Genomic DNA, 13364 nt, shown 5'->3' with positions numbered 1-13364 from the left:
ACTGCCCAGCCCGCACCCTCCGCTCCTCCACCACTAATCTCCTCACTGTACCTCGTTCTCGCCTGTCCTGCCATCGACCCCCGGCCCACGTCATCCCCCGGGCCTGGAATGCCCTCCCTCTGCCCATCCGCCAAGCTAGCTCTCTTCCTCCCTTCAAGGCCCTGCTGAGAGCTCACCTCCTCCAGGAGGCCTTCCCAGACTGAGCCTCTTCTTTCCTCTCCCCCTCGTCCCCCTCTCCATCCCCCCATCTTACCTCCTTCCCTTCCCCACAGCACCTGTATATATGTATATATGGTTGTACATATTTATTACTCTATTTATTTATTTATTTATTTATTTTACTTGTACATTTCTATCCTACTTATTTTATTTTGTTGGTATGTTTGGTTCTGTTCTCTGTCTCCCCCTTTTAGACTGTGAGCCCACTGTTGGGTAGGGACTGTCTCTATGTGATGCCAATTTGTACTTCCCAAGCGCTTAGTACAGTGCTCTGCACATAGTAAGCGCTCAATAAATACGATTGATTGATTGATTGATTGATTGATTGATTGAAATCAGGATTAGAGGAAGACCCAAAAAAAAAAGTAAGATGGAAAAATGGAGGAGGGTAAATGGAAATCCACAGATGGAAGGATAGAAAAACCTGCACTGACCACCTCCCCAGGCCCCTTAGGACTATACAGGACAAGAGAGGTAAGAGAAAGATGATAGTGCATGAAGTGAAACTCTGATAGGTAAACTCAAGAGAATTCAAGATCTGCCTCAGTGACCAATGCATCGAGGTTTATTGCAGAAGTCAAGAATGAACTCAGGGGACTTTGTGAGAAAACGAAATACTCTTGATTTAAAGGGTGGTAAACACCTGCTCTGATTCATTTTTCTACTTTGCAACATAGAAATAACTACACCCTACCTACCTCCGGTTTTTCTTATTACATTTAATCCCAAGATAATAAGAACACTTTAATGATTCTCTATAGGCTCCAGGATAAAAAGAATTAAATTATCTAGGGATTCAGTCTCCAAATGCCACCTAGAATAATGTTAATATAGCACGTTACTTTTCAAGGACTTTCTCAGAATCCATAAAAACAATATTTTCATGGTTGGGTAAGGTTTTCCTTTCCATTTGGTCATCTCAGACTTCTTCTTTCATGGTGGTCATGGGAACTGGTAGGGTGCCTGTGAATAAGATTAGCGGGGTGCAGTATTCATTGGCTTGTGGTTTAGGTACTCCCCCGTTTGATATGTAATTTGATCTAAATGGAACTTGGGACCTTTCTTTCTTCTGAAAAATATGAAATTAATTCAACTGCTTTTAATCCAGCTCTGACAAATGTCACTGAAAATAGTTTGATGCTTACCGCCTATGCAGATAGAGGAGACTTAGGTCTCTTAAGTTACTTTAGCAAGCATTCCAAGGGAATTATATGAGGAGATATTTATCAGGATTTCTGTTATGGATTTTACTTTAGGTCGTAGAAAATGAAAGATGTTATTTCCTTTATGAATTAATTATTGGTGTATCTGTATGTTCTTATGAGCTCTTGTCTCATACAAACATTTGAGACTTAATTTACTGGTATTCTTCAAGCACTACCTATGATTTCTATGTTTTGGTAATGATGCACCAATACTTCTCTTACTGCTTCTGGTTCACTCACTGCTATAACCAGTGGATTAACCAACAATTATTTGGAAGTCTCAAGATTGAGATTCATCTGTTTTTTCTGATGGGAGGCTCCATCAGAGACTCAGTCATCAGTTTATCAAAGATGGAGGAAATCAGGCAAACAGAGGTAAGAGTACGTGATAATAGGATGGAAAATGCAAGGAAGAAAGGAATTTGCATTTCAAAGCTAAATTTTTAAAAATGTATTTCATTTCAAATATTTTCCTGAATTTCAAATAGGACATTATTTTCAGCATTTCAGGGATCTTGATTTTAGGATACTGTATTTTCACTCAGTTGCCTCAGTTGAACTACTTTGAAAAACATACCTCCAAACTTTCCTAAGCCAAAAAAATCACTGTAATTCTGGCACAGTTAGTCGATTAAGCATAAAGTGGAATCTGAGGCCAGAGTGCAAGAACAGTAAGAGTTTTGGATCATAATGATTTGATTCTTTGGCATGTTTCAATCAACTGAGTGGGATTGTTTGGGTTTCTCCATTTTGTTTCATTTTTTAATCATTCTAGTAACTCCACGTTGCTAAGACTTGTTCCAGCTTCAATTCTATTTTAGCAGATGACCCTTTTGAATTAAATGGCAAACAAGAGTAGCTCCCATGCTCATTCTGTTAGAATTAACCAAAGACTGAGAGCTATAGGTCATTTTCGTGCTTTTTTCTGATCATCTATATTGTTACTGTGTTGGGGAACCTGGTCATTATATACTTAATCATTTTAACTCCAGTTCTCTTCCCTCTTCTTAATAGTTGTTGCTACTGCTGCCAATCTGGAAGGACAGCAACTCCACTCTCCACTCGCAACAGATTGAAGGCAAGATTCTAATGGCAGTTGGGAATGGTATTTTGGTAACAGAATTCAGTCTCTTTGGATTCACTGATGACCAAAACTTACAAGACATCCTCTTTGGACTCTTTCTAGTGACCTACATGACCACCTTGATGAGCAATCTTGGCATAATTATGTTAATTTGGGCCAGCCCCCAATTACACACCCCTATGTACTATTTCCTCAGCCACTTGTTCTCTGACATGTGCTATTCATCGTTGGTCACTCCAAAGATGCTGAAGAACCTCCTGCAGGGGTAGAGAACCATTTCTTTTGTGGGTTGTGCTGTTCAGTTAGCTTTAGCTGCAATTGTTGGGACTAACGAGTGCTTCTTACTAGCAGTGATAGTGTTTGATCGCTACTCTGCCATCTGCAGGCCTCTGCTCTACCTGCTCATCGTGTGTATCAAGCAGCATTTACAGCTGGTCGTGGCTTCCTATTTAGAGAGCTGAGTCAATGCCACGGTTTTTGAAAGTTCAGTGTTCAGTTTGTCCTTCTGTGAGCCGAATGAAATCAATCACTTCTTCTGTTATTTCCCTCCTTTGCTGAAGCTTTCCTGTTCCATCACCTGAGTGTCTCTAATCTTGTTGCCAACTTGTACTTCCCAAGCGCTTAGTACAGTGCTCTGCACACAATAAGCTGTCAATAAATGCGATTGAATGAATGAATGAATCCTGTCATTATGACTTTCATTATTTTGGTCACGATTCTCATAGCCATCTCCTATCTGTGTATCCTCTCTGTAATTCTGAGAATCCCCTCCATCGAGGAGAGACACAAGGCTTTCTCCACCTGTGCCTCTCATCTGACCGTTGTCACGCTGTTCTATGGGACTGCATTGTTTATTTATATGCAGCCAAACTCCAGGTACTCAATGGATCAGAAGAAATTGGTGTCTGTGTTCTACATGGTTGTAATCCCCATGTTGAACCCTTTGATTTACAGCCTGAGGAACAAGGATGTGAAGGAAGCTCTCAGAAGAAAATTGGTTCTTAAAAGATGTCCTGATTGATTGATGCAATGAACAAGAAGCTTTTATGATCCTCACACAATTAAGGGAATTGAGGTTAGCTGTGGTACTCTAAGGCTTCAAAATCGATAATGCAGGAGATTCTTCCCTTTGTGTGTGGGTAAGTTTGGTATAAATCATTCTTTCCAGGTGAGAAGGGGATAAGATCTTCCCTCTGACCCTTTCAGAATCTCTCTTAATGCTGAGTCTGGTCTGGAATTATTACTGCTGATGATTTCACTGACCAGCAAGCCAGCTAAGTGTGTTGGTAGAGAATATGTCTGCCAACTCTTTATATTATCTTCTTCCAAGCACTTAGTACAGCGCCCTGCACTGAGTAAGTGCTATGTAAATTCCATTGATTGAATAACAGCTCAGGGCTTTATTTGTTCTGCACACAGTAAGCACTCAAAAATGCAATTGATTACTTGATTGATTTGTTCTGAGGCTCAGCTCTGGGAGATCCAGGGAGCAAGTTGACACAAAAAGTGATCAAAGCAATCCCATAACCCTTAAAAGAGCTTAGCTTGCTGTTTCTAATGCCATTATGCAGAAACAGCATGGCCTAATGGGTAGCACATGGGCCTGGGGACTGGAGAATCTGCCTTTAAATCTCGGCCACTTAACCTAATGTGTGACCTTACACAACTAACAACTTCTCCCTGCTTTCTTCTGCAAAATGGATATTCATTCATTCATTCATTCAATCGCATTTATTGAGTGCAGAGCACTGTACTAAGCACTTGGGAAGTACAGTTCAGCAACAGAGACAATCTCTACCCAACAACAACAGGCTCACAGTCCAGAAGGGGGAGACAGACAACAAAACAAACCAAGTAGATAGTCATCAGTAGAATCTAAATACATAGAATATATACACATCATTAATAAAATGAATAGAACAATAAATATTTACAAATATAGACAAATACAGTGGGAAGGGGAAGAGCAGAGGGATGGATTAAGAGTGATAGGGAGGGCAGGAGGATCAGAGGAAAGCGGGGGCTCCAGGAACCTGGTAAGTCTTCCTGGAGGAGGTGAGCTCTCAGTAGGGCTTTGAAGGGGGGAAGAGGGAAGAGAGCTCCAGGTCAGAGGTAGGTCGACGGTGGGACAGGCGAGAACAATGCACAGTAAGGAGGTTAGCGGCAGAGGAGCAGAGTGTGTGGGTTGGGCTGTAGAAGGGGAAAAGGGAGGCGAAGTAGAAGGGGGCAAGGTGATGGAGAGCTTTGAAACCAATTGTGAGGAGCTTTTGCTTCATGCGAAGGTTGACAGGCAACCACTAGAGATTTTTGAAGAAGGGGGTGACATGCCCAGAGCATTTCTGTTGAAAGATAATCCAGGCAATACCTGATCTCTCTCCTACTTAGTCAGTGAGCTCCACGTGAGACCTGTTTATTTTGTATATACCACAGCAATTAGTACAGTGCTTGGTGTGAACAAATAAGTGCTGAAGAAATACCACAATGTTTATATGAAGGTCTGTAAGTATTGAACAAATGTCAGTTATTATTATGAAGGTCTTACAAGACACTGGAATAGTAAATACAGTACTCCCCCTTATCCAATCTCCACCAAACCCAAATGAACTGCCCTCATGACTGCAGCTGGGGTGATGGGGAAGATTTGGTCTAGAAGAACCAAAACAACCTTACATCCCAGACAAAATCACAAATTTAGCCCAGTCATTTAACTGATTCATTTAGATGACTTGCGTACTTCTAAGTGAACCTGTGGCCAGCCTTTTTTTCCCTGCAGCTCGTGCCCTGTGCTCTTCTCTCTGTCTTCTTCTGAAATTACAGTATTCTGTTAATGCATTGTCTCATTGGAATGGCATACTTTCAATAATATTTGTCATGCACTTCCTAGTGCCAAGATTGGGTTATTGCTAGTATACATGTAGAGTAATATCCATAAGAATCTAGAAGGAGAGAGGGATTTAAGAGGGAAAGATAATTCTGATTCCTTTATCTAATCAATGAATCATTGGTATTTATTGAGTAGTTACTGTGTGCAGAGCACTGTACTAAACTCTTGGGTGAGTAAAAGACAGCAGAGTTGGTAGACACGATTCCTGACCAAAACTAGCTCCAACCATGGGGCTTGCTCACCCTTCCAATGTGCTTGTATAGTAGTGCGATGCTATCTTTACAATCTGTATGATATGATGTTTTACTGTTTTAATATAGTTAAAACATGTAATTATACTATAGTTTCATTGCTGTGATTTCAACCCAGATATACAACATTTAACTGTAACAACTGTAAAACATCTCAGTTTTTATTAATGGGAGTTTTTCACCTATTGCTATCTCTTTTTTCAAATGGTATTTAATAGTATTAAATGGCATTTTTTATTAAAGGTTACTTATATAGTGATTACTTGTACATCACGTCTTTTGAATAACTAAAAATATTCTTACTTCTACCCGACAAAATTCAAAAATGCTCACTGAAGTCTAGATTGTCAAGACCTTGTCTCCATGATGGGTATCACTTTTTTATGCTATTTGCTATGCACCAGGGACTCTACTATGTGCTGGGGTAGATACAAGTTAATCAGGTAGGACACAAACCACGTTCCACATGGGGCTCATAGTCTTAACCCCCACTGTACAAATGAGGTAACTGGGTGCAGAGAAGTTAGGTGTCTTGCCCAAAGTCACAAATCAGATAAAGGGCAGAGTCAAGATTAAAACTCAGATCATTCTGATTCCCAGGTCCATGCTCTAGCCACTAGGACAGGCTGCTCCACATCCATGTAATCCAATTAGTCAATACTTCACAACATCGCTAAAGTCTGTCCTTTCCTCTCCATCCAAACTGCTACCATGTTAATCCAAGCACTTCTCCTATCACATCTTGATTACTACATCAGCCTCCTCATTGAACTCCTCGGCTCCAGCCTCTCACCATTCCAGTCCATACTTCACTCTGCTGTCCAGATCATTTTTGTACAGAAATGCTCAGTCCATTTTTCACCTCTGCCAAGAATCTCAAGCGGTTTTCCATCCATCTCCGCATCAAACAGAAGCTCTTTACCATAGGCTTGAAACCACTCAATCACCATACCCCTTCGTACCTCACCTCGCTACTCTCCTCACACTTTACTCCTCTAATGCCAACCTATTTACTGAACCTCGATCTCCCCCATTTTGCCGCTGACCTCTCGCCCACCTCCTGGCTCTGGCCTGGAATGGCCACCCTCTTCGTGTCCAACAGACAATTAATCTCCATGACTTCAAGCAATATTATAGTCACATCTCTTCAAAAAGAGCTTCCCAGGCTAAACCCTCATTTGCTATTCTCCCATTCCCTTCTGCATTGCCCTGATTTCCTCCCTTTATTCCTCCCCACCCAGCCCCAAAGCACGTATGTGCACATCTGTAATGTATTCATTTAAATGAATGTCTGTCTCCCCTCTAGACTGTAAGGTCACTGTGGGCAGGGAATGTGCCTGTAATATTGTTTAGCTAGCTCACCCAAGCGCTTAGTACAGTATTCTGCACACAGTAAGTGCTCAGTAAGTATGATTGATTGATGGACTGAAGCAGAGCACTGTACTAAGCCCTTGAGAGAAAACAATAAAACAGGGGTTGCTAGACATGTTCCCTGCCCACAAGGGGCTTAGAGATTACAGGAGGAGCTTTTACAGTCCAGGAATCATCTAGCCTTCATTCTGAGCTACAGAGGAGCTTAATGGCTTAGTGCTTTTCTCAACAGCCAGACTCCCAATGGAAAAACGAGCCTCTTATGGCCCTGGAGGCTTTAATAAGTGCTCTACCATCTACTGCCTCTTGGTTACTTGGATTTGCTCTGGACAGTTCCACCCAACTTGGACCACTTTAACTATCAAAATTCAATCAGATTATGTGGTTGTTTCATCACACCTGATACCTGATTAATAATAATTACTGTATTTGTTATCTGACCTTCGACTGTTTGGATCACTAGAAACTCTGGCGAGCCCTAAGGAAAATGGGTATGCTGGATCATTTAATTGCATTAATATGGAACCTGTAAGCCGTACAGCAGGCTACAATAAGAACAAACTAAGGCGTAAAAGATTGCTTTCCCATTAGTAAGGGTGTAAGACAAGGATGTATCATCACCTTATCTGATCATCCTCTATACCAGATACATTATGAGAGTAGCTGGATTAGATGAAGATGAACGGGGAGTAAAGATTGGAGGAAGGAATATTAACAACCTTCGTTTTCCTGATGATACTACCCTACTAGCAGAAAGTGAAGAAGTTTTCAAGGGCTTATTATTAAAAGTTAAGGAACAGAGCAAAAAGATGGGCCTATATTTGAATGTCAAGGATACAAAGATCATGACAACTGGAAGTTTTAATACATTTGTAGAGGATGGAGAGAAGATTGAAATAGTTGACAATTTTTCTTTCCTGGGATCAATAATCAATAATAAAGACTTGCTATGAAGAGCCTGGAAGAAGTAATGAAATATGCTGGTGGAACAATTGCCACGAAAATACAAATTGTTAATTCTATGGTGTTTCCAATGACAATGTAAGGATCCAAAAGCTGGACAGTGAAAAAACAGGATAGGGAGAGCATCAATTCTTTTGAAAAGGGTGCTGGAGAAGGCTTTTAATAATAATAATGATGACATTTATTAAGCACTTACTATGTGCCAAGCACTGTTCTATGCGCCAGGGAAGTTACAAGACGATCAGGCTGTCCCACTGGGGCTCACAGTCTTCATCCCCATTTTACAGATGAAGTCACTGAGGCCCAGAGAAGTGAAGTGACTTGCCCAAAGTCACACAGCTGACAAGTCATGGAGTCAGGATTTGAACCCATGACCTCTGACTCCAAATCCTGGGCTCTTTCCACTGAGCCACGCTCCTTCCCCTTTTGTGAATAGCATGGACTGTCCAAAAACCAAACAAATTGATTTTGGAGAAGATTAAGAAAAAGTGGTCTTTGGAAGGCCAAATGGCTTAATTTAGATTAGTATATTTTGTACACGTAATCTGGAGGACTAATTCTCTGGAGAAGACACTGATGCTAGGAAATGTCCAGGGAAAATGTGGAAGAGGCAGACTGGCAGCTAGATGGACAGAGACCATAACAGCAATAACGGGTTACAGATTATGACAGAAGTTAAGACGTTCTGTAGAAAATATATTCATAGAGTCGCTATGAATTGGAAACAACTAGATGGCACTTGATAATGATATTATTATTTGCCAGGCACTCTACTAAACACTGGGTTGGATTCAAGAAAATCAGGTTGGATACAGTCCATGCCCCAGGTGGGGTTCACAGTCCCAATCCCCATGTTACAGATGAGGTAACTGAAGCACAGAGAAGTAAAGTGACTTGCCCAAGGTCACACAGAAGACAATGGCAGAGCTGGGATTAGAACCTATGACAATCTGACTCTCAGGCCCAAGCTCTATCCACTATGCCATGCTTTTTCTCGTTGTTCTTACATAGCTACAGACACTTGTTTATAACGAACATTATACTATTCTTTTATACTCTCCTAAGTGCTTAGTACAGCACTTTGAGCTTCGTAGGTGCTCAAGAAATATTACTGATTTACTATAACAATCTCAGGATCCTTCTCCTCTCACCCCATTTTTGAAGGACGTGATGTCTGCTCGGTAAGATGGCTTAAAATATAGAGAAAATTGGGTTCAAATGGTAATTAGATGGTATTTTATTCCTTTAGGCAAGTATTCTGACATTGATCTTTCTGGAGGTTCTAATGAATTTACCAGAGGAATTGAGATTAAGCATAATATAATGGGCCAATAGAGAAGATACAGCAGGGGTTGTGTCTATCTACTCTATTGCACTGTGCTTTCCCAAGCACTTACTACAGTGCTCAATACAGAGTAAATGTTCAAGATATACAACTGATTGGTTGATTGACTGACTTATAGAATACCACTGTGAGTTGGATCAGGATTAGAGGAAGACCCAAGAGAAAAAGTAAGATGGAAAAATGGAGGAGGGTAAATGACTACCCAGAGTGGAAGGATAGAAAAATCTGTAATGATCTCCTACCCAGGCCCCTCAGGACCATACAGGACAAGAGAGCTAAGATAGAGATGATGATGCACAGATTGAAACTCTGATAAGTAAATTCAAGATGATTCAGTGTCTGCCTCTCTGACCAGTGTACTTGAGGTTCATTGCAAAAGTCATGAATGAATTTAGGGGACTCTGTGAGAAAACGAAATACTCCTAACGAAGGCATGATAAATACCTGCTCTGATTAATTTTTCAACTCCACAGCACAGAAATAGCAATAGGTACCCCCTACCTACCTATTGTTTTTCTTACTACACTTAATCCCAAGATAATAAGAACACTTTAATGATGATTCTCTGTGGTTTCCAGGTAAAAAAAAACCTATCAAGTTATCTAGCGATCCAGTTCCCAAATGCCACCTAGTATTTAATTCTCAAGGACTTTCTAGGAATCCATAAAAACAATACTTTCATGATTGGGTAAGGTTTTCCATTCCATTTGGTCATCTCCGACTTCTTATTTCATGGTGGTCACTGGAATGGGTAGGGTGACTGAGAGTTGAATTAGTGGAGTGCAAGATTCAATGGCTTGAGGTTCAAGTACTCCCTGGTGTGATATGTAATTCTGACCAGTATCACTGAAAATCTGATTATCTGTATTGTTACTGTGGTGGAGAATCAGGTTATTACACCTTTAATTACTTTGATTGCAGGTTCTCTCCCCTCTTTCAGATAATCATCGCTGTGCTGCCAGTCCAGTAGGACAGCAACTCCACTCTCCACTCGCAGGAGATGAGAGACAAGACACTAATGGTGGCTGGAAATGGCACTTTGGAAACAGAATTCATTCTTTTTGGATTCACTGATGACCAAAACTGACAAGTCATCCTTTCTGGACTCTTTCTAGTGATCTACATGATCACCTTGATGGGCAACCTTGGCATAATTATGTTAATTCGGGCCAGCCCCCAATTACACACCCCTATGTATTATTTCCTCAGCCACTTGTCTCTCTCTGACATGTGCTATTCGTCGTGGGTCACTCCAAAGATGGTAGAGAACCTCCTGCAGGTGAAGAGAACCATTTCTTTTGGGGGTTGTGCTGTTCAGTTTGCTATGACTGCAACCTTTTGGACCAACGAGTGCTTCCTACTAGCAGTGATTGGTTTTGATCATTACTCTGCCATCTGCATGCCTCTGCTCTACCTGCTTATCATGTCCAACAAGGTCTATCCAGCTGGTCGTGGCTTCCTATGTAGGCAGCTGTGTCAATGCTCTGATTTTCGAAAGTTCAGTGTTTAGTTTGTCCCTCTGTGGGCCGAAAGAAATGAATCACTTCTCTTGTGATTTGCCTCCTTTTCTGGAGCTTGCCTGTTCTGCCTCCCAAGTGGCTCAAATCTTGATTTCTCTCACTTCAATTCTCATCATTTCGGTCATGAAAACCATCATAGCCATCTCCTATCTGTGTATCCTCTATGCAATTCTGATAATCCCCTCCACTGAGGGGAGACAAAAGGCTTTCTGCACCTGTGCCTCTCATCTCATCGCCATCCCGCTGTTCTATGGGACTCTGACGTTTATTTATACACAGCCGAACTCCAGGTACTCAATGGATCAGAAGAAAGTGGTGTCTGTTTTCTACATGGTGGTGATCCCCATGCTGAACCCTCTGACTGAGGGCCTGAGGACCAAGGATGTGAAAGAAGCTCTGAGAAGATTATCTGGATCTAAAAAGATATCCTGACATTGTTGCAATGAACAATAAGCTTTTTTGATCCTCACACAATTAAGGGAACTGAAGTTAGCTATGGTACCGTAAGGTTTTTAAATCAGTATTGGGGTAGAATCTTCCCTTTGTGTGTGAGACAATTGGGTATAAATGATTCTTTCTCGGTGAGGAGGGGTAAGACCTTCCCTCAGACCCTTTCAGAATCTCTCAATGCTGTGCCTGGTCTGGGATTATTACTGCTGCTGCTTTCACCAAACAGCAAGCCAGTCAGGAATATGGGCAAGGGAGAAGCATTGCATAGTGGATGGTGCCTGGCCCTGGGAGCCAGAAGGTCATGGGTTAATACCATGTTAGTACAATCATTCATCCAATCCCGCCTGAATTACTGTATCAGTCTCCTTTCCAACCTTCCATTCTCCTGTCTCTCACCACGTCAGTCCATAGTTCACTCTACTGCCCAGATTATCTTTCTCGAGAAACGTTCTGGACATGTCACCCCCCCTCCTCAACAACCTCAACCCATCAACCTCTGTATTAAACAAAAACCCTTCACTATTATCTTCAAAGCTCTCCATCACCTTGCCTCTTTTTACCTCACCCCTCTTCTCTCCTTCTACAGCCCAGCCACACACTCTGCTCCTCTGTTGTCTTGATCTTGCCTGGCCCACTGTCGACCCCTGGCCCACGTCCTACCTCTGGCTTGAAATGCCTTCCCTCCTTAAATCCACCAATCACTCCACCCCCCTTCAAAGCCCTATTGAAGGCGCACCTCTTCCAAGAGGCCTTCCCAGACTAGGACCCACGTTTCTTCAGCTCCTCCTCCATTCCAATAAATATTATTGAATTGAATGAATAGGTTCTATATCCGGCTCTTCCAATTGTCTGCTGTACGTCCCATGTGGGACCTGATTATCTTGTATCTACCCCAGCACTTAGTACAGTATAATAATAATAATTGTGGCATTTGTTAAACCCTTACTGTGTGTCAGGCACTATATTAAGTCCTGGAGTGAATACAAGCAAATCGAGTTAAATGCAGTTCCTGCCCCAACTGGGGCTCATAGTCTTAATCCCCATTTTATGTATGAGGCAACTGAGACCCAGAGAAGTGAAGTGACTTGCCCAAGGCCACAAAGCAGACAAGTAATGCAGGCGGATTAAAACCCATGAACTTTTGACTCCGAGGCCCGTGGTCTATCCACTGTACCAGCACTGTACTAAGTGCTGGCTCAGTGGAAAGAGCAGGGGCTTTGGAGGCAGTGGTCATGGGTTCAAATCCCGGCTCCTCCAGTTGTCAGCTGTATGACTTTGGCCAAGTCACTTAACTTCTCTGTGCCTCAGGTACCTCATCTGTAAACTGGGTATTGACTGTGAGCCCCCCGTGGGACAACCTGATCACGTTGTAACCTCCCCTGTGCTTAGAACAGTGTTTTGCACATAGTAAGCGCTTAATAAATGCCATTATTATTATTATTATTATTATTATTATTATTAATATTACTAGATGCTTAGGTGAGTAAAATACAAAAGAATTGGTAGACACAATCCCTTCACCAAACCAGAGACAACTATGCAGCTTGCCCACCTTTCCAATGTGCTTATATTGTGGTGAGACACTAGCTATGTAATCTGAATTATATTATAATTAAAATATCTAATTATACTATCTTTTCATTGTTGTGGTTTCCCCCAAATTTACACCATTTTACTTGCACTGTAACAACTGTGGAACATCTCATTTTTACTAATAGGAATTTTTCATCTACTGTTACGTTTTTTAAAATGGTATTTAATGGTATTAAATCGTATTTGTTATTAAAGGATACTTAAATAGTGATTACCTGCATAGCATGCGTTTTGAATGATTGAAAATAGTTTTCCCTGTACTCAGCAAAATGCAAAAAACTTCAGTGAAGTCTATATTGGCAAGATTTTACCTCCACCATCGATATCACTTTTTCTTTTCTTTTTTTTAGTATTTGCTAATAAAGATGGATATAGTCAAACATGAGTCCCACAGTCTTAATCCCCATTTTACAGGTGAGGTAACTGAGACTCAGAGACGTTAAGTGACTTTTCCAAGATCATAAAGCAGACAAGTGGCA

The 13364-nt window shown here is 41.4% G+C and overlaps 2 pseudogenes; both read left to right on the top strand.

Moving 5' to 3' along the window:
* Nucleotides 1-597: 597 nt before the first annotated feature.
* Nucleotides 598-2969, top strand: LOC119921432 (annotated as a pseudogene).
* Nucleotides 2970-7667: 4698 nt separating this feature from the next.
* LOC119921431 lies at nt 7668-10832 on the top strand (annotated as a pseudogene).
* The last annotated feature ends 2532 nt before the right edge of the window (nt 10833-13364 follow it).

Source organism: Tachyglossus aculeatus, assembly GCF_015852505.1.
Source record: "Tachyglossus aculeatus isolate mTacAcu1 chromosome 12 unlocalized genomic scaffold, mTacAcu1.pri SUPER_6_unloc_2, whole genome shotgun sequence".
Lineage (NCBI taxonomy): Eukaryota > Metazoa > Chordata > Mammalia > Monotremata > Tachyglossidae > Tachyglossus > Tachyglossus aculeatus.
The sequence above is the reverse complement of the archived record's forward strand: the minus strand, read 5'-3'. Positions and strand labels throughout refer to the sequence as shown.